Source organism: Phyllobates terribilis, unplaced genomic scaffold (genome assembly GCF_046119375.1).
Source record: "Phyllobates terribilis strain yellow unplaced genomic scaffold, ASM4611937v1 Scaffold_51__1_contigs__length_9155689, whole genome shotgun sequence".
Taxonomy (NCBI): domain Eukaryota; kingdom Metazoa; phylum Chordata; class Amphibia; order Anura; family Dendrobatidae; genus Phyllobates; species Phyllobates terribilis.
The window spans coordinates 2135570-2157730 of record NW_027362811.1 but is presented as its reverse complement, the minus strand read 5'-3'; positions in this window follow the sequence as shown (position 1 = coordinate 2157730).

Sequence of the window (22161 nt, the reverse complement as noted above, 5' to 3'; positions counted from 1 at the left end):
ACAGAAAGGAAAGTAAGAAAGGAAGCAAGGAACAGGAACACAGAGAAAGGCCCAGAGACACGAGGACAGAAGGAACCCCATATGCCCAGAGGAGATACATGGTGAAGGGTTGGCAGAGCAGGGTACCGGAACCCAAATTGGTGGAGGCGACTAATCCTCAGCCAAAACCGGAGGTTGTGACCACATCTTGGTGCGACCCCTCACTACATCCACCAGGAAAGCATACCATATAGGGTCAGGGAAACCGGAAAGAGGTTTCGCCAACAGAAGGCCCGAGGAAGCTGGACAAAGGTGGGTGACTGGTGGGGACGGCCAGAGAAAGGTAGAGAAGGGAGCTCTGAACCACACTCTGGAATTGCCTGGGAGTTGACCGAGTCCCTCACCTGGTGGACGCAGCATGACTCGGGCAGTCCTACCTGCGCACAAGTGACCTGATAAAGAACTGTGAGTAAAGCATTGAAAACTGCAACTGCACGTCTCTGTGGTTCCTCACCGCACCAGCACCATTAGTACTGGGACGCTCACACCATCACTCCCATCATCCACACTAGCTGCCCTGAGGCAATACTTCTCCCGTGGGGAGTTATCCCATACCTGGCTGCGCATACAACATCAGCCTCAGCGGTCTGCAGCTCAGCGGCGGTCCCCACTGACCGCAATCCACGGGTGGCGTAGTCGGACACTTATTATAACACCAATAGACTGCCACTGGTTTGACCACCCTGGGCACGGACCGGGTCACCGCCACACGGAGACTACAACCCCCAGCAGTCTACAACAGGCCCGGTTCCAGGTTCCCCACGCGGCCCAGGGGGCGAGTCACTAGTATTGAATATGCTCCATATAAATGCCAGTCGTTCTTTAATTCACTCTTATGAAGATTTGCTGTATCTATCAGATGCTCCTTATTACATTGCTCTATTTGTAGCAGAAGGACATGATGAGAAAGTGTCAGATTGTATCTGAAAGTGAGAAACCCCGGACACAAATCTAAACGCCATATGGTAAACGCCATTGAACTTGTTTCTTAGAGATGAAATCTGTGGTTAAACTGAGTATTTATAAATAATAAAACTGTGCAATATATAGAGCTGTAACCATCAGACTTTATTAAAGTGGTTTCAAACCATTTTAGAACTTGAGCCAAATTCCTACTAGGTCCTCGCTCCTCGTCACACAATATTCACTGCACAGTCGCCCCAGGAGTTGCATGTATAGCAGCATGCTGCACCATTCTGTCCAGTAACATATTGGATGTTCCAGTGGACACTAGACAAACCTCAGGGTCCGATATACAGGGGGTCCGGCACTTCCGTTATCTTCATCTTTTCTTTTTTATCATAGAACAAAAATATGGAAATCACAACATAGTGGGGAAAAAAAGTATTTAGTCAGCCTGGTGCAGGGATAGAATTGTGTTTCTGGTGTCCTTCGACAGCTCTTTGGTCTTCACCATAGTGGAGTTTGGAGTGTGACTGTTTGAGGTTGTGGACAGGCGTCTTTTATACTGATAACGAGTTCATACAGGTGCCAGTACTACAGGTAATGAGTGGAGGACAGAGGAGCCAGTACTACAGGTAATGAGTGGAGGACAGAGGAGCCAGTACTACAGGTAATGAGTGGAGGACAGAGGAGCCAGTACTACAGGTAATGAGTGGAGGACAGAGGAGCCAGTACTACAGGTAATGAGTGGAGAACAGAGGAGCCAGTACTACAGGTAATGAGTGGAGGACAGAGGAGCCAGTACTACAGGTAATGAGTGGAGGACAGAGGAGCCAGTACTACAGGTAATGAGTGGAGGACAGAGGAGCCAGTACTACAGGTAATGAGTGGAGGACAGAGGAGCCAGTACTACAGGTAATGAGTGGAGGACAGAGGAGCCAGTACTACAGGTAATGAGTGGAGGACAGAGGAGCCAGTACTACAGGTAATGAGTGGAGGACAGAGGAGCCAGTACTACAGGTAATGAGTGGAGGACAGAGGAGCCAGTACTACAGGTAATGAGTGGAGGACAGAGGAGCCAGTACTACAGGTAATGAGTGGAGGACAGAGGAGCCAGTACTACAGGTAATGAGTGGAGGACAGAGGAGCCAGTACTACAGGTAATGAGTGGAGGACAGAGGAGCCAGTACTACAGGTAATGAGTGGAGGACAGAGGAGCCAGTACTACAGGTAATGAGTGGAGGACAGAGGAGCCAGTACTACAGGTAATGAGTGGAGGACAGAGGAGCCAGTACTACAGGTAATGAGTGGAGGACAGAGGAGCCAGTACTACAGGTAATGAGTGGAGGACAGAGGAGCCTCTTACAGAAGAAGTTACAGGTCTGTGAGAGGCAGAAATCTTGCTTGTTTGTAATTGACCAAATACTTATTTTCCATCAAAATCGAAAAAAAAAATTCTTTCCAAATCAGACAATGTGATTTTCAGGATTTGTTTTCTCATTTTGTCTCATAGTCGAGGTCGACCTATGATGTCAATTACAGGCCTCGCTCATCTTTTAAAGTGGGAGAACTTGCACAATTGGGGGCTGACTAAATACTGTTTTTCCCCATTGTAGTGTAGATGTGAACAGAGCCTAAAAAGCAGTAAAATCTCGCTCAGGCAGATCTGAGCCTGGACACTTACCATAAAGGATGGGGACATGGCAGCTCTGGAAACCATAGTGGAAATAACCTTCTCTTGCTGCCACAACGCTATCATAGTTCATAGATAAAGCCCACACTCAATGTGGACAGATCTATACCGAGGCCATTATAAATACTTGTACAATTCATATTCATTAGTATCAGCTGCACTCAACCACAATAATATCATTTATCAAATGTGAAGAACAGTGTAGAAATATGTCATCATTCAACGCATTTTAGACCTAAAACCAAATCGTGGTCATTAACTTGAAAAAAGTTGTAGTGTACGTGGCTGAATTCTCTATAATGGTTTAGAGCCCAATGATTTCTATATATACACCTATTGGATGAGGCATGCACTAGGTAATATTTAAACTGTTAATGCCCCAAATCACAATGTTGTCTCATATTAGTGCACACATATATTTATTTAGCTGTATCAGTATAACTCATGATTAAATCTGACCTGTTTTGCACTTATTACACCCCAAAATATGTTCCTCCAGGCTGTATTTCCCTTCAGATTGCCTTTAGATCTGAGCTTCTGTAGTTCTCCTGCTCTGGTCAATCATGCAGAGTGCAGGGTCTCTCAGCTGGTTTCTTCTATCATAGCTCTGCGGTGCCTCCAGGCTGTATTGCCTTTAGATCTGTGCTTCTGTAGTTCTCCTGCTCTGGTCAATCATGCAGAGTGCAGGGTCCCTCAGCTGGTTTCCTTCTATCATAGCTCTGCGGTGCCTCCAGGCTGTATTGCCTTTAGATCTGTGCTTCTGTAGTTCTGCTCTGGTCCATCATGCAGAGTGCAGGGTCTCTCAGCTGGTTTTCTTCTATCATAGCTCTGCGGTGCTTCCAGGCTGTATTGCCTTTAGATCTGTGCTTCTGTAGTTCTCCTGCTCTGGTCAATCATGCAGAGTGCAGGGTCCCTCAGCTGGTTTTCTTCTATCATAGCTCTGCGGTGCCTCCAGGCTGTATTGCCTTTAGATCTGTGCTTCTGTAGTTCTGCTCTGGTCCATCATGCAGAGTGCAGGGTCTCTCAGCTGGTTTTCTTCTATCATAGCTCTGCGGTGCTTCCAGGCTGTATTGCCTTTAGATCTGTGCTTCTGTAGTTCTCCTGCTGTGGTCAATCATGCAGAGTGCAGGGTCTCTCAGCTGGTTTCTTCTATCATAGCTCTGCGGTGCCTCCAGGCTGTATTGCATTTAGATCTGAGCTTCTGTAGTTCTTCTGCTCTGGTCCATCATGCAGAGTGCAGGGTCTCTCAGCTGGTTTCTTCTATCATAGCTCTGCGGTGCCTCCAGGCTGTATTGCATTTAGATCTGTGCTTCTGTAGTTCTCCTGCTCTGGTCCATCATGCAGAGTGCAGGGTCCCTCAGCTGGTTTCTTCTATCATAGCTCTGCGGTGCCTCCAGGCTGTATTGCATTTAGATCTGTGCTTCTGTAGTTCTCCTGCTCTGGTCCATCATGCAGAGTGCAGGGTCCCTCAGCTGGTTTCTTCTATCATAGCTCTGCGGTGCCTCCAGGCTGTATTGCCTTTAGATCTGTGCTTCTGTAGTTCTCCTGCTCTGGTCCATCATGCAGAGTGCAGAGTCTCTCAGCTGGTTTCTTCTATCATAGCTCTGCGGTGCCTCCAGGCTGTATTGCGTTTAGATCTGAGCTTCTGTAGTTCTCCTGCTCTGGTCCATCATGCAGAGTGCAGGGTCTCTCAGCTGGTTTCTTCTATCATAGCTCTGCGGTGCCTCCAGGCTGTATTGCCTTTAGATCTGTGCTTCTGTAGATCTCCTGCTCTGGTCCATCATGCAGAGTGCAGAGTCTCTCAGCTGGTTTCTTCTATCATAGCTCTGCGGTGCCTCCAGGCTGTATTGCGTTTAGATCTGAGCTTCTGTAGTTCTCCTGCTCTGGTCCATCATGCAGAGTGCAGGGTCTCTCAGCTGGTTTCTTCTATCATAGCTCTGCGGTGCCTCCAGGCTGTATTGCATTTAGATCTGAGCTTCTGTAGTTCTCCTGCTCTGGTCCATCATGCAGAGTGCAGGGTCTCTCAGCTGGTTTCTTCTATCATAGCTCTGCGGTGCCTCCAGGCTGTATTGCATTTAGATCTGTGCTTATGTAGCTCTCCTGCTCTGGTCCATCATGCAGAGTGCAGGGTCTCTCAGCTGGTTTTCTTCTATCATAGCTCTGAGGTGCCTCCAGACTGTATTGTCTTTAGATCAGAGCTTCTGTAGTTCTCCTGCTCTGGTCCATCATGCAGAGTGCAGGGTCTCTCAGCTGGTTTTCTTCTATCATAGCTCTGCGGTGCCTCCAGGCTGTATTGCCTTTAGATCTGTGCTTCTGTAGTTCTCCTGCTCTGGTCCATCATGCAGAGTGCAGGGTCTCTCAGCTGGTTTCTTCTATCATAGCTCTGCGGTGCCTCCAGGCTGTATTGCCTTTAGATCTGTGCTTCTGTAGTTCTCCTGCTCTGGTCCATCATGCAGAGTGCAGGGTCTCTCAGCTGGTTTCTTCTATCATAGCTCTGCGGTGCTTCCAGGCTGTATTGCCTTTAGATCTGTGCTTCTGTAGTTCTCCTGCTCTGGTCAATCATGCAGAGTGCAGGGTCTCTCAGCTGGTTTCTTCTATCATAGCTCTGCGGTGCCTCCAGGCTGTATTGCATTTAGATCTGAGCTTCTGTAGTTCTTCTGCTCTGGTCCATCATGCAGAGTGCAGGGTCTCTCAGCTGGTTTCTTCTATCATAGCTCTGCGGTGCCTCCAGGCTGTATTGCATTTAGATCTGAGCTTCTGTAGTTCTTCTGCTCTGGTCCATCATGCAGAGTGCAGGGTCTCTCAGCTGGTTTCTTCTATCATAGCTCTGCGGTGCCTCCAGGATGTATTGCATTTAGATCTGTGCTTCTGTAGTTCTCCTGCTGTGGTCAATCATGCAGAGTGCAGGGTCTCTCAGCTGGTTTCTTCTATCATAGCTCTGCGGTGCCTCCAGGCTGTATTGCATTTAGATCTGTGCTTCTGTAGTTCTCCTGCTCTGGTCCATCATGCAGAGTGCAGGGTCTCTCAGCTGGTTTCTTCTATCATAGCTCTGCGGTGCCTCCAGGCTGTATTGCATTTAGATCTGAGCTTCTGTAGTTCTTCTGCTCTGGTCCATCATGCAGAGTGCAGGGTCTCTCAGCTGGTTTCTTCTATCATAGCTCTGCGGTGCCTCCAGGATGTATTGCATTTAGATCTGTGCTTCTGTAGTTCTCCTGCTGTGGTCAATCATGCAGAGTGCAGGGTCTCTCAGCTGGTTTCTTCTATCATAGCTCTGCGGTGCCTCCAGGCTGTATTGCATTTAGATCTGTGCTTCTGTAGTTCTCCTGCTCTGGTCCATCATGCAGAGTGCAGGGTCTCTCAGCTGGTTTTCTTCTATCATAGCTCTGCGGTGCCTCCAGGCTGTATTGCCTTTAGATCTGTGCTTCTGTAGTTCTCCTGCTCTGGTCCATCATGCAGAGTGCAGAGTCTCTCAGCTGGTTTCTTCTATCATAGCTCTGCGGTGCCTCCAGGCTGTATTGCATTTAGATCTGAGCTTCTGTAGTTCTTCTGCTCTGGTCCATCATGCAGAGTGCAGGGTCCCTCAGCTGGTTTCTTCTATCATAGCTCTGCGGTGCCTCCAGGCTGTATTGCATTTAGATCTGTGCTTCTGTAGTTCTCCTGCTCTGGTCCATCATGCAGAGTGCAGAGTCTCTCAGCTGGTTTCTTCTATCATAGCTCTGCGGTGCCTCCAGGCTGTATTGCCTTTAGATCTGTGCTTCTGTAGTTCTCCTGCTCTGGTCCATCATGCAGAGTGCAGAGTCTCTCAGCTGGTTTCTTCTATCATAGCTCTGCGGTGCCTCCAGGCTGTATTGCGTTTAGATCTGAGCTTCTGTAGTTCTCCTGCTCTGGTCCATCATGCAGAGTGCAGGGTCTCTCAGCTGGTTTCTTCTATCATAGCTCTGCGGTGCCTCTAGGCTGTATTGCCTTTAGATCTGTGCTTCTGTAGATCTCCTGCTCTGGTCCATCATGCAGAGTGCAGAGTCTCTCAGCTGGTTTCTTCTATCATAGCTCTGCGGTGCCTCCAGGCTGTATTGCGTTTAGATCTGAGCTTCTGTAGTTCTCCTGCTCTGGTCCATCATGCAGAGTGCAGGGTCTCTCAGCTGGTTTCTTCTATCATAGCTCTGCGGTGCCTCCAGGCTGTATTGCATTTAGATCTGAGCTTCTGTAGTTCTCCTGCTCTGGTCCATCATGCAGAGTGCAGGGTCTCTCAGCTGGTTTCTTCTATCATAGCTCTGCGGTGCCTCCAGGCTGTATTGCATTTAGATCTGTGCTTATGTAGCTCTCCTGCTCTGGTCCATCATGCAGAGTGCAGGGTCTCTCAGCTGGTTTTCTTCTATCATAGCTCTGAGGTGCCTCCAGACTGTATTGTCTTTAGATCAGAGCTTCTGTAGTTCTCCTGCTCTGGTCCATCATGCAGAGTGCAGGGTCTCTCAGCTGGTTTTCTTCTATCATAGCTCTGCGGTGCCTCCAGGCTGTATTGCCTTTAGATCTGTGCTTCTGTAGTTCTCCTGCTCTGGTCCATCATGCAGAGTGCAGGGTCTCTCAGCTGGTTTCTTCTATCATAGCTCTGCGGTGCCTCCAGGCTGTATTGCATTTAGATCTGTGCTTCTGTAGTTCTCCTGCTCTGGTCCATCATGCAGAGTGCAGGGTCTCTCAGCTGGTTTTCTTCTATCATAGCTCTGCGGTGCTTCCAGGCTGTATTGCCTTTAGATCTGTGCTTCTGTAGTTCTCCTGCTCTGGTCAATCATGCAGAGTGCAGGGTCTCTCAGCTGGTTTCTTCTATCATAGCTCTGCGGTGCCTCCAGGCTGTATTGCATTTAGATCTGAGCTTCTGTAGTTCTTCTGCTCTGGTCCATCATGCAGAGTGCAGGGTCCCTCAGCTGGTTTCTTCTATCATAGCTCTGCGGTGCCTCCAGGCTGTATTGCATTTAGATCTGTGCTTCTGTAGTTCTCCTGCTCTGGTCCATCATGCAGAGTGCAGGGTCTCTCAGCTGGTTTTCTTCTATCATAGCTCTGCGGTGCCTCCAGGCTGTATTGCCTTTAGATCTGTGCTTCTGTAGTTCTCCTGCTCTGGTCCATCATGCAGAGTGCAGAGTCTCTCAGCTGGTTTCTTCTATCATAGCTCTGCGGTGCCTCCAGGCTGTATTGCCTTTAGATCTGTGCTTCTGTAGTTCTCCTGCTCTGGTCCATCATGCAGAGTGCAGGGTCTCTCAGCTGGTTTCTTCTATCATAGCTCTGCGGTGCCTCCAGGCTGTATTGCCTTTAGATCTGTGCTTCTGTAGTTCTCCTGCTGTGGTCAATCATGCAGAGTGCAGGGTCTCTCAGCTGGTTTCTTCTATCATAGCTCTGCGGTGCCTCCAGGCTGTATTGCCTTTAGATCTGTGCTTCTGTAGTTCTCCTGCTCTGGTCCATCATGCAGAGTGCAGGGTCTCTCAGCTGGTTTCTTCTATCATAGCTCTGTGGTGCCTCCAGGCTGTATTGCATTTAGATCTGAGCTTCTGTAGTTCTCCTGCTCTGGTCCATCATGCAGAGTGCAGGGTCTCTCAGCTGGTTTCTTCTATCATAGCTCTGTGGTGCCTCCAGGCTGTATTGCATTTAGATCTGAGCTTCTGTAGTTCTCCTGCTCTGGTCCATCATGCAGAGTGCAGGGTCTCTCAGCTGGTTTCTTCTATCATAGCTCTGTGGTGCCTCCAGGCTGTATTGCCTTTAGATCTGTGCTTCTGTAGTTCTCCTGCTGTGGTCCATCATGCAGAGTGCAGGGTCTCTCAGCTGGTTTCTTCTATCATAGCTCTGCGGTGCCTCCAGGCTGTATTGCATTTAGATCTGTGCTTCTGTAGTTCTCCTGCTCTGGTCAATCATGCAGAGTGCAGGGTTTCTCAGCTGGTTTCTTCTATCATAGCTCTGCGGTGCCTCCAGGCTGTATTGCCTTTAGATCTGAGCTTCTGTAGTTCTCCTGCTCTGGTCCATCATGCAAAGTGCAGGGTCTCTCAGCTGGTTTCTTCTATCATAGCTCTGCGGTGCCTCCAGGCTGTATTGCATTTAGATCTGTGCTTCTGTAGTTCTCCTGTTCTGGTCCATCATGCAGAGTGCAGGGTCTCTCAGCTGGTTTTCTTCTATCATAGCTCTGCGGTGCCTCCAGGCTGTATTGCATTTAGATCTGTGCTTCTGTAGTTCTCCTGCTCTGGTCCATCAGGGAGAGTGCAGGGTCTCTCAGCTGGTTTCTTCTATCATAGCTCTGCGGTGCCTCCAGGCTGTATTGCCTTTAGATCTGAGCTTCTGTAGTTCTCCTGCTCTGGTCCATCATGCAGAGTGCAGTGTCTCTCAGCCGGTTTCTTCTATCATAGCTCTGCGGTGCCTGCAGGCTGTATTGCATTTAGATCTGTGCTTCTGTAGTTCTCCTGCTCTGGTCCATCATGCAGAGTGCAGGGTCTCTCAGCTGGTTTCTTCTATCATAGCTCTGCGGTGCCTCCAGGCTGTATTGCCTTTAGATCTGTGCTTCTGTAGTTCTCCTGCTCTGGTCCATCATGCAGAGTGCAGGGTCTCTCAGCTGGTTTTCTTCTATCATAGCTCTGAGGTGCCTCCAGGCTGTATTGCATTTAGATCTGTGCTTCTGTAGTTCTCCTGCTGTGGTCCATCATGCAGAGTGCAGTGTCTCTCAGCCGGTTTCTTCTATCATAGCTCTGCGGTGCCTCCAGGCTGTATTGCATTTAGATCTGTGCTTCTGTAGTTCTCCTGCTCTGGTCCATCATGCAGAGTGCAGGGTCTCTCAGCTGGTTTCTTCTATCATAGCTCTGCGGTGCCTCCAGGCTGTATTGCCTTTAGATCTGACCTTCTGTAGTTCTCCTGCTCTGGTCCATCATGCAGAGTGCAGGGTCTCTCAGCTGATTTCTTCTATCATAGCTCTGCGGTGCCTCCAGGCTGTATTGCCTTTAGATCTGTGCTTCTGTAGTTCTCCTGCTGTGGTCAATCATGCAGAGTGCAGGGTCTCTCAGCTGGTTTCTTCTATCATAGCTCTGCGGTGCCTCCAGGCTGTATTGCCTTTAGATCTGAGCTTCTGTAGTTCTCCTGCTCTGGTCCATCATGCAGAGTGCAGGGTCTCTCAGCTGGTTTTCTTCTATCATAGCTCTGCGGTGCCTCCAGGCTGTATTGCCTTTAGATCTGAGGTTCTGTAGTTCTCCTGCTCTGGTCCATCATGCAGAGTGCAGGGTCTCTCAGCTGGTTTCTTCTATCATAGCTCTGCGGTGCCTCCAGGCTGTATTGCCTTTAGATCTGTGCTTCTGTAGTTCTCCTGCTCTGGTCCATTATGCAGAGTGCAGGGTCTCTCAGCTGGTTTTCTTCTATCATAGCTCTGCGGTGCCTCCAGGCTGTATTGCCTTTAGATCTGTGCTTCTGCAGTTCTCCTGCTCTGGTCCATCATGCAGAGTGCAGGGTCCCTCAGCTGGTTTCTTCTATCATAGCTCTGCGGTGCCTCCAGGCTGTATTGCCTTTAGATCTGAGCTTCTGTAGTTCTCCTGCTCTGGTCAATCATGCAGAGTGCAGGGTCTCTCAGCTGGTTTCTTCTATCATAGCTCTGCGGTGCCTCCAGGCTGTATTGCCTTTAGATCTGAGGTTCTGTAGTTCTCCTGCTCTGGTCCATCATGCAGAGTGCAGGGTCTCTCAGCTGGTTTCTTCTATCATAGCTCTGCGGTGCCTCCAGGCTGTTGCCTTTAGATCTGTGCTTCTGTAGTTCTCCTGCTCTGGTCCATCATGCAGAGTGCAGGGTCTCTCAGCTGGTTTCTTCTATCATAGCTCTGCGGTGCCTCCAGGCTGTATTGTCTTTAGATTTGTGCTTCTGTAGTTCTCCTGCTCTGGTCCATCATGCAGAGTGCAGGGTCCCTCAGCTGGTTTCTTCTATCATAGCTCTGCGGTGCCTCCAGGCTGTATTGCCTTTAGATCTGTGCTTCTGTAGTTCTCCTGCTCTGGTCCATCATGCAGAGTGCAGGGTCTCTCAGCTGGTTTCTTCTATCATAGCTCTGCGGTGCCTCCTGGCTGTATTGCCTTTAGATCTGTGCTTCTGTAGTTCTCCTGCTCTGGTCCATCATGCAGAGTGCAGGGTCTCTCAGCTGGTTTCTTCTATCATAGCTCTGTGGTGCCTCCAGGCTGTTGCCTTTAGATCTGTGCTTCTGTAGTTCTCCTGCTCTGGTCCATCATGCAGAGTGCAGGGTCTCACAGCTGGTTTTCTTCTATCATAGCTCTGCGGTGCCTCCAGGCTGTATTGCCTTTAGATCTGAGCTTCTGTAGTTCTCCTGCTCTGGTCCATCATGCAGAGTGCAGGGTCTCTCAGCTGGTTTCTTCTATCATAGCTCTGCGGTGCCTCCAGGCTGTATTGCATTTAGATCTGAGCTTCTGTAGTTCTCCTGCTCTGGTCCATCATGCAGAGTGCAGGGTCTCTCAGCTGGTTTCTTCTATCATAGCTCTGCGGTGCCTCCAGGCTGTATTGCATTTAGATCTGTGCTTCTGTAGTTCTCCTGCTCTGGTCCATCATGCAGAGTGCAGGGTCTCTCAGCTGGTTTCCTTCTATCATAGCTCTGCGGTGTCTCCAGGCTGTATTGCATTTAGATCTGTGCTTCTATAGTTCTCCTGCTCTGGTCCATCATGCAGAGTGCAGGGTCTCTCAGCTGGTTTTCTTCTATCATAGCTCTGCGGTGCCTCCAGGCTGTATTGCCTTTAGATCTGAGCTTCTGTAGTTCTCCTGCTCTGGTCCATCATGCAGAGTGCAGGGTCTCACAGCTGGTTTTCTTCTATCATAGCTCTGCGGTGCCTCCAGGCTGTATTGCATTTAGATCTGAACTTCTGTAGTTCTCCTGCTCTGGTCCATCATGCAGAGTGGAGGGTCTCTCAGCTGGTTTCTTCTATCATAGCTCTGCGGTGCCTCCAGGCTGTATTGCCTTTAGATCTGTGCTTCTGTAGTTCTCCTGCTCTGGTCCATCATGCAGAGTGCAGGGTCTCTCAGCTGGTTTTCTTCTATCATAGCTCTGCGATGCCTCCAGGCTGTATTGCATTTAGATCTGTGCTTCTGTAGTTCTCCTGCTCTGGTCCATCATGCAGAGTGCTGGGTCTCTCAGCTGGTTTCTTCTATCATAGCTCTGCGGTGCCTGCAGGCTGTATTGCATTTAGATCTGTGCTTCTGTAGTTCTCCTGCTCTGGTCCATCATGCAGAGTGCAGGGTCTCTCAGCTGGTTTCTTCTATCATAGCTCTGCAGTGCCTCCAGGCTGTATTGCATTTAGATCTGTGCTTCTGTAGTTCTCCTGCTCTGGTCCATCATGCAGAGTGCAGGGTCTCTCAGCTGGTTTCTTCTATCATAGCTCTGCGGTGCCTCCAGGCTGTATTGCATTTAGATCTGAGCTTCTGTAGTTCTCCTGCTCTGGTCCATCATGCAGAGTGCAGGGTCTCTCAGCTGGTTTCTTCTATCATAGCTCTGCGGTGCCTCCAGGCTGTATTGCCTTTAGATCTGTGCTTCTGTAGTTCTCCTGCTCTGGTCCATCATGCAGAGTGCAGGGTCTCTCAGCTGGTTTCTTCTATCATAGCTCTGCGGTGCCTGCAGCTCTGACAGAAGATAATCCTCTGCCATATGCATCAACAAAGTGGCATTTGCAGTTTCACTGATTTGTCCGCGTCAGAGAAAGGAGTTGGCAGCCGAGTGTTGCTGGGAATTATAGTTATAGTAGTGTACGAATAGGAAAGAAACATTATATTAAGCTTAGGGTTTAGATTCGCGTGCAGCAATTGGTAAGGAAGGAGGTCTCCACTCCACCTTTCCCTAGTGTCAGGGCTCCCTTTCCACATCCCTTCATGTTACACTAGTCTTTCCCACACCTTGCGTGACACATAGATATTTGGACCTGTAATAATGTTAATTAATAGTGAAACCAACGGACTAATTTGTTTTTAAACCTTAAAAAATTGTCAGTGAACATGTAATAGGCCTGGAGATCAAATTCTTATTTAAAAAAAATTGCAACAAAAATACCTTAGTGTCATAAGAATAAATACTTCTCCGCATGGAGGTATTCTGGTATGATATTCCTGACCTCAGCACCTTCAAAAGATGGTCAAATTTAGATACGCTCATCCGACAATAGTCATAAAACTTTTGAGGATGCAAGCGTAGCTCATAATACAGTCTACTAAACTTACCTTTTGCGGCCCTTTTTGTCAGAAGTGGATTGATCCAGTATGGACGCCGCCTCCTCGGATCAGCTACAGTTGGGTAGGGCTCGCCATAGCGCCAAGATAAGACCCAGTGGAAAAGGATACGCTCTGTATCAGGTTGAATTATTATTATTATTTATTATAGCGCCATTTATTCCATGGCGCTTTACATGTGATAGGGATATACATAGCAAAAACATTTACATAATCTTAACAAAACGAGTCAGCGACTGGTACAGGAGGAGCGAGGACCCTGCCCGCGAGGGGTCACAGTCTACAAGGGATGGGTGAGGATACAGTAGGTGGGGGTAGAGAAGGTCATGCAGTAATGTGGTGGAGCGGTGGTTACTGCAGGTAGTAGGCTTGTCGGAAGAGGTAGGTCTTCAGGTTTCTTTTGAAGGCTTCCATGGTAGGCGAGAGTCTGATGTGTTGGGGTAGAGAGTTCCAGAGTAGGGGGGAAGCACGGGAGAAATCTTGTATGCGATTGTGGGAAGAGGAGATAAGAGGGGAGTAGAGAAGGAGATCTTATGAGGATCGGAGGTTGCATGCAGGTAAGTACCGGGAGACTAGATCACAGATGTATGGAGGAGACAGGTTGTGGATGGCTTTGTATGCCATGGTTAGCATTTTGAACTGGAGTCTCTGGGCAATGGGGAGCCAGTGAAGGGATTGACAGAGGGGAGAGGCCGGGGAATAGCGGGGGGATGTTGTTGCCAAAAAATACTTCAAAACCAGGCTACAGCGGTATTATGGGGGAATGTCCCAACATGATATATGTGCTCACAGTGTGGGACATGGAAACGAGGCTTTTTATAGGGTTCTACACAAGGATTTCTTAGGCATCTTAGTGAAAATACATGATGAAAATTACAAGGCAGACGGATGCCATTCGCATCACATACGCTCATATGTGAAAAAGACCGCACAATCACACTACACTCGCAGAGCAATAGAAAGAAAAATAGCGTGACACTCATCTGACTCCTGCATTAAAATAAGATGCGAGTGTGACAGCGGCCTAAGAAGGGTTATGATAGGAATCGTTGGAGTCAGAGTCCTGGAAAGTATTGTCAGAGGAATCAAATTCAGAGGAGCTGGAACATGGGATTTGGAGGCAGATTTGTGGTATGAATGGGGTATTAATATTGATTTGGGGGTGTGTACTGTTCCACTCCATCTACCCCATTCATACACCTGGTTAAGTGTATAGTCATTATTATCACGTTGGAATTTATTTTTCTTCATAGACATAATGCTGTCTTCCAATTTGGTGATCGTTTGTTGCGTTTTACTTATAAATGCTCCATGTTCTGTGTTAAATTTATATGGCTCCAATGTTAGTTTAATATCATTCATTTATGATTGAACAGCAATTCATTTTTGCTCTTCATTCTTAACAATAAGACACATGAGATTTAGAGAACATGTAGTAAGTAAATGGTTCCATTGCTCCACAAATTGCTGGGAATAAATGGTTGTCGGAAGTTTTTTGATCCGTAGTCCTCTAGGGACCATATCTTTATCAATATAATTCCGTAATGTTGTTTTGTCCCACCATGTTTTCATTTCATGAATCATGATTTTTTTTAAAGTTTCCTTAAGTTGTCAAACATGGAATTAGGAGTCTGATCCGATTGTCTGCCATTATCGGCCATAACCGCCACACCATACGCCCTTATGAACCATGGCCTACACCATGGCTGTCTCCTCTCTAGTTTTCCCTATGACCTAAATAATCCTCCTATACTATAAGGCCTCCACACTGTCCGCCTTAATGAGCTATACCCACCACATTGTCTGCCATTATCCGCTATAACCGCTACACCATCTGCCCTTATCAACCATGGCCTATACCATGGCTGTCTCCTCTTTAGTTTTCCCTTACACTCTCTATATCTCCACACTGCCCCCCACCATGCTAACCTCTCTCCATATTGTGCCATTTCACACTGCCCTCTCTCAATATCCATTCTGTGTCTCTTTTCACACTATTCCCGCATACTGCTCTCTCCAAACTGTATCCCACAGCACAGGTATAATGTCCCCCACATCTCCCAGTATAATGTCCCCCACAGCTCCCAGTATAATGTCCCCCACAGTCCCTGATATAAAATGATGTCCTCTACAGCCAGCCATTCTTTATTATAAAGGAAAATGATGTCATTGGGTTTGAAACATAGAGCAACAGGTCATCTGAATATAGAGCTAGTTTACAGTGATGTGAGCCTATAGTAACTCCACTAATATCTGGATTTGTATGTAATGCTACCACTAAATGTTCCATCAGAGGAACATAAGGGACAACCTTGCCTCGTCCCATTTTTAATAGAAAATGTGTCCGATAGAAAGATAGAAGGCCGTTTACCCCAACTATCACTTTAGGGTCAGTGTATAAGAATAGAATTTTAGATAACAAGAAATAACCCAACCCAGTTTGTGGTAGGGCGCTCTTCAAGAAAGTCCAATGCACTGTGTCGAATGCTTTTATGGCGTTAACAGAAACATGGCACATTGGGATCCCCTGGCTTTTTGAATGGGAAATTAACAACAATGTTTTACTTGTATTATCATGAGCTTCTCTAGCCTTAACAAAGCCAACCTGATCGGTGCTAACAATTGAGGGTAGATAGTGGGAGAGCCGTGTTGCAATTATTTTAGAGAATATTTTGACGTGTATGTCAGGAAGGGCACCGGCAGGATCACACAATATCCCACCGCTGCCACCAATTTGTCAGGGACGGCACCGGGGAGATCCCGCAATATCTCGCCATTGCAGTCACGCTGTCCGTATTTCGTCCGGAGTCGTGAGCACACGATCCAGACTACTCTCTACGTAGGTATCGGTAAGCGACCAGTGAGCGTATGGCGCAACACCCTGGGTTCCACAGACTGGAATCCGTGTTTAATGCCCTCCGTAGGGTCACTGTCAGCTTTACGATAGCCCAATTATTAATACTCTCTGCCACCACCGGCCGAGTTTGAAATATAATACAGGCCTGGCCGGACGCCTGCGTTTTGGTAGCATATATGGCTTCGGGGGAGGGAACGATTACAAAAGAAACAGAACTATTAAATTTTATATTTAATCCAAAAGGGAGGCAGTGTTTAGGAAAAATATATACAAGGATGTTACAAAGGGGACATTAAAATACATAGGCAGTTACATAAAATAAAACAGGATAAAAAAGTGAAACTTACACTATAAAGTTCGCTGCGACGAGTCAATATAGGTGGAGGAGGGGCTCCCCGGTTGGAATATGCTGTTATTGAACAGGACCCGTTGCTTATAATTCTTATTCCCCCCAGGCAATGAGTGCTCTTGTCTTCTCCATGGGTTCTCTTATACCTAAGGGGTGGTCTGGCCCCACGCCCCTTGTGGTGACATAATGTGGGCCGGTCTCCAGCCAATACATTTTTATTAAAAACGCTAACTTCTGCGATAACTCATCGCTCGTTGATCGAAGAAGCGTGCAAACTATGCCATTTTTTCCCTTATGATTTTATCTTTATTTAGATATCCCACATCACATAACTGCAGTCTGCCATTCTGGTGTTTTTGCGCTCCAGCTCCCTGATTTTGGTTACAGCCGTGGAAAACTACCTATACATTCCTGGGCTGATTGGGTCACTACACATATGGGTCCCGTTACTGTCAGACCTATGGAACTCACAAGATTTCATATTTCATATCGGAGTCAATGCGTTTAGAAATTTCCCTTTGAGGCTTGGGAAGCAGCTTCAACAGTTACACGCAAATTAGTGCAAGCCTGCGTTTTAATTACCTCCTGCGTCTTTCAGAGACAAAATGCTTACTTCCTAACGAAGTTATAACACTCCTTGGCTGGCCGTGTTTGCATAAACTATTTACCAGGCGTGTGTTAATTGGGGCTTTTGCGCTGAGCAGAAGGGGAATAAGGGAGGGAGGTGAACATCTACGTCAGGCAGATATGGAAGAACATTTTCCTGACATTAATATTTTCCCTACATCTCCCCCTATTTGAGGTGGCGTAAGGGGTGATTTACTGATCACCCCTTTAAGACTACCTCCTCGGTCTCTCCTTGATGGGGCAGCCCGTCGGCGTTGCCATGTTCACTACCCTTCTTGTGCTGAATGGTAAAATCGTACTGCCGTAAAGCCAGGCTCCACCGCAGTAGTTTACCATTGTCACCGGACACCCGGTGCAGCCAGCTGAGGGGGTTGTGGTCAGTCACTATGGTGAAGTTGCGCCCATATAGATAGCGCTGCAGCTTCCACGGGGCCCACACTATAGCGAGGCACTCCTTCTCCACAGTGGCGTATGCCACTTCCCGGGGTAAGAGCTTGCGGCTGAGGAACATCACCGGATGCTCTTCCCCCTGCCCATTTACCTGGCTGAGCACAGCACCCAGGCCAAACGCACTGGCGTCCATTTGGACTACAAACCGCCGGGTGAAGTCCGGGGCCTGCACAACTGGGGAACTGGCCAGGGCAGCTTTCAGCGCCGTGAAGGTTCGCTCACAGTCAGCGGTCCAGTCGACTGTCTGCGGCAGCTTCTTTTTCGTGCGGTCCATCAGAGGCTTAGCAAGAGCACTATAGTTGGGAACAAACTTCCTATAGTACCCTGCCGTACCCAAGAAGGACATCACCTGCTTCTTAGTTTTGGGGGAGGGCCAGGAGGTGATGGCATCAACCTTCCCGGGCTCGGGTTTCAGAGTTCCGCCACCCACTCGGTGTCCGAGGTACTGCACCTCCGTCATGCCTACCTGACACTTTGCAGGCTTGATAGTCAACCCAGCGCCCTGGACCCGCCTGAGCACCTGCTCCAGGTGCGCCAGGTGTTCCTCCCAGGTGGGACTGAAGACAGCAATGTCATCCAGGTACGCAACCGCAAACCCCTCCAGTCCCTCGAGCAGCTGGTTGACTAATCGCTGGAAAGTGGCAGGTGCATTCCTCATGCCAAAGGGCATGACAAGGGATTCATACAACCCGAATGGTGTAATGAAGGTGGACCTCTCCTGGGCCTCCTGGGACAGAGGAATCTGCCAGTATCCTCGACTCAGGTCCATAATTGTCAAGTACCTTGCCCCGGCTAAGCGATCCAGCAGCTCATCGATGCGTGGCATCGGGTACGCATCAGGAGCTGTGATGGCATTTAGCCTCCTGTAGTCCACGCAGAACTGGGTGGTCCGGTCCTTTTTCGGGACCAGGACTACAGGTGAGGCCCAGGCACTTTTTGACCGCTGGATCACCCCTAGGTCCAACATCTCATCTATCTCCGCCTTCATGTCTTTCTGCACCTCAAGAGAGACACGGTAAGCGGATTGACGAACTGGGGGGTGACTCCCTGTGTCCACCTGGTGGACAGCTAGCTGTGTCCTCCCGGGGACACCCGTGAAGAGGGTCAAGTAAGGCCGGAACACCTCTCGCAGCTGGGACTTCTGGTCCGTGGATAGCTGCGGATTGAATTCCGCGTCCTCAATAGACCCTCCGTCCCGGGCGGCGGCCAGTAAGTCCACCAGGACTTCTGTCTCGCCTTCTTCGGGGACGCTACATACAGGGAGGGCACAGGCCTCCCTGTCATGATGAGCTTTCATCATGTTGACGTGGAAGACCTTCTGCCTCTTCCTGGCATGGTCAATGGTGACCACGTAGTTCACATCATTGAGGCGCTGGCAGATGGGGTATGTGCCTTCCCAGGCCACCTGAAGCTTGTTCTGGGTCATTGGGACTAGGACACACACCTTCTGACCCACTTCGTACACCCGCTCCCGGGCGTTCCGGTCGTACCACAGCTTCTGGCTTGCCTGGGCCTGCACCATATTCTCATGCACCAGCTGCGTCATTGCCTGCATTTTGTCACGGAGCCGCATGACATACTCTATGACGGACACTTCGGGGGTGTTCAGTTCCCCTTCCCAGGATTCTCTTACCAGACCAAGGGGTCCCCGGACTCGTCTGCCATACAGGAGCTGGAAGGGGAAGAACCCCGTTGAGGCCTATGGTACCTCTCTGTAAGCAAAGAGCAAGTGTGGGAGGTACCGCTCCCAGTCGCGCCCATGTGACTCGACCAGCCACTTAAGCATCCGCTTAAGGGTACCATTGAATCGTTCACACAAACCATTGGTCTGTGGGTGATATGAACTTGATACCAGGTGCTGCACCTGCATTTTCTTACAGAGAGCTTCCATTAGGCGAGACATGAACTGAGTCCCCTGGTCTGTGAGTTTCTCCCTGGGAAATCCTACCAGTGAAAAAATGACCAGCAGGGCATCCGCCACCTTGTCGGCTCGAATGGAGGACAGAGCTACTGCCTCCGGGTACCGGGTAGCATAGTCTACCACAGTAAGGATGAACTGCTTTCCAGAGCTGCTGGGGATGGCAAGCGGGCCAATGATGTCCACAGCAATCCTCTGGAAAGGCTCCTCTATCACGGGCAAAGGGATCAGGGGAGCCTTGGGGACACGCCCCGACTTCCCCACTCTTTGGCACGTGATACAGGAGTGGCAGTAGTTGGCAATGTCTGTCCCCATTTGGGGCCAATAGAAGTGGTGCAACAGCCGGGCCATTTTTTTGAGGCCCCCCAAGTGTCCAGCTAGAGGAATCTCATGGGCAACTCGCAACAACTCCTCCCTAAACTGATAGGGCACGACCAGCTGTTTCTCCCTCATCCACTCCTGTTGGGGGTTACAGGGGACAGTTTCTCGGTACAACCTCCCCTTATCCCAGAATACCCTCTCCTTATTGGATTCGGAGATGGGCTTCTCCGCGAGGCCCCTTAACGCCTCTAGGCTGACATCCGTGCGCAGTGCCGCCTGGAACTCCTGGCTGGAGGTAGCCAGAAGCGACGTTAGGGCCCCAACCTCGCTGGAACCGTCTGGGACTGGCTCTGGGTCCACAGCCAGTTCTGTTGTCCCACCATGGGATGAGGGCCCAGAAGGCAGCGCATCGCGTGCGTTCTGGGTACTCATACTTCGGGTGACAGCGGCTATGTGGCGGGACAGCTTTTACATTATTTTGATCAAAATTATGTTAACTAAATACCCTTTATTATTTATTATTATTTTTGCACTGTGCGATTTATACATTTACTTTTAATCATTTGGGTATTTTTCTTGTCTTTGGTTTCTCTTTGTCTAATGGCCTTGTGTGAACATGCATTTACATTTTGCATGCACATCAATTTATGTTCCAGTTCACACCTTCAGGTTTTTTCTTTGCAGTTAGTATGCTTGAGTGCATATAAAAGGGTGTGGCCGCCCTTCGTCTGGGCTGGGACGCTGATCCTGCCTCGGTTTTATGCTTGCACCAGGGATCCAGTCTCTCTGTCCTTGTCCATATGTATGTCACTTGACAAATGGTAAGGTTTTTAATATTAGAGTTAGGACTGTCCCACAAGGGATGCCGTGACAGCTTTTACATTATTTTGATCAAAATTATGTTAACTAAATACCCTTTATTATTTATTATTATTTTTGCACTGTGCGATTTATACATTTACTTTTAATCATTTGGGTATTTTTCTTGTCTTTGGTTTCTCTTTGTCTAATGGCCTTGTGTGAACATGCATTTACATTTTGCATGCACATCAATTTATGTACCAGTTCACACCTTCAGGTTTTGACAGCGGCTATGTAGGCCATCTTCCCGGAGGACAACAAACTCTTTCCATCAGCCTGACATGCTGGAGGCACCACCTCCCCCACCATCCCCCAATACCTCAGGAGCTGTGCCAGTCATGGGGCAGCTGCTACCGGCCAAGTCACAGTCCGTCGTGACACTGGGCGGCGGCACGGGACCACTGGCTTCAAGGTTCCTGGGCCTGCTCCCATCGCCCTCAGCACTCATGCTGGCTCCATCTTGGGGGTCCTCAGCAACATCACCTTGCCGGGCGATGTGGCTGAGCACTCCGTTACCACAATACATATCATCATTATACATCATATTAGTGTTCATATCACTGGCATTCTCATCACAGACGTCATCGACAGTGGCATTATATGACATATCAGATCTGGGAGGGTTGTCAGGAACATATTGGGCAATCAACCGTCCCAGATCAGTCCCCAATAAAACATTGGTCGGGAGGTTCTCTGACACCCCCACTTCCCACAACCCCCCCCCCCCTCCCGCACCCCAGTCTAGGAAAACCAGGGCCATGGGCAAAGGACGGTGAACACCGCCAATCCCGGTGACAAGTCAGGGTTTTCCCAGAGATAAGATCTTCAGGGGACACCAACTCAGGGCGGATGAGGGTCCGTTCGGCTCCGGTATCCTTGAGCCCCATAGTGACTTTATCACCCACGGTGACTGATTGCAAATTGTCACGGAACCCCCCCAACCACAAAAAGAAATGCGGCAGCAGACCCCTGGGCCTTAGGTGTGGGGTTCTTCTTTTGCCTCTGCGGGCAGGTGAGGCTGATGTGACCAGTCTTGTCACAGGTATAGCACTTACGGGAGTCAGATGCGGGCCGGGTGATAAAAGATGGGGCAGGACCCGCTGAGGGCCAGCTGGCTGGAACACTGGGGGCGGTTGTCAGCTTACCCCCTTTCCAGCTGGGGGTAACTGACTTCCGCACCTCTGGTGTGCGGTTGGCCTCATAGGTATCCGCCATCTGGGCTGCTTTGGCGGCTTCCCTTGGCTCCCGGTCAAGCACAAACTGTCTCACTTCCATTGGGCAAAGATGAAGAAACTGGTCCTTCACCATCAGATCCTTCAGGTCCTCGAAGGTGGTGACTGACAGTCCTCGGATCCACTGCTCAAAGTTGGTTCTGAGCCCGTCTACCACATCACTGTAGGTGTCATGTGGTCCACGTTGGAGGGCTCTGAACTTTTTCCGGTAAACCTCCAGAGTCAGCTGGTACTTTTTTATCAGGGCCTGCTTGACAGCCTCATAGTCCCCATCTTGTTCTTGAGGGAGAGAAGCAAACACCTCCAAGGCTTTTCCTCGGAGCCCTGGAGTTAAGTATCTTGCCCACTGGTCTGTGGGAAGCTGATACTGTCTGCAGGCCTTTTCAAAGCCTCGCAGAAATGTGTCCAAGTCCCCATCCTTTTCCATCACAGGGAAGTGCTCAGGACGGGGTTTAAAGCAGCTGGCACTGTTGGACTCACAGGTCTCCGTAGAGGGTGACTCCTTCTGAATCTGGGCTAGCTCCAGCTGGTGTTGTCGGTCAGCTTGGGCCTGGCGCTCCGCAGCCTCTCGGTCGGCTTGGGTCCGTTGCTCTGCTCGCTCCTGGAATTTCAGGATCAGCTGCAGTCGTCCATCACGATCATCTGCGGCGAGCTGCTCCAAGGCCATCTGCAGGTGGGGGTCCACA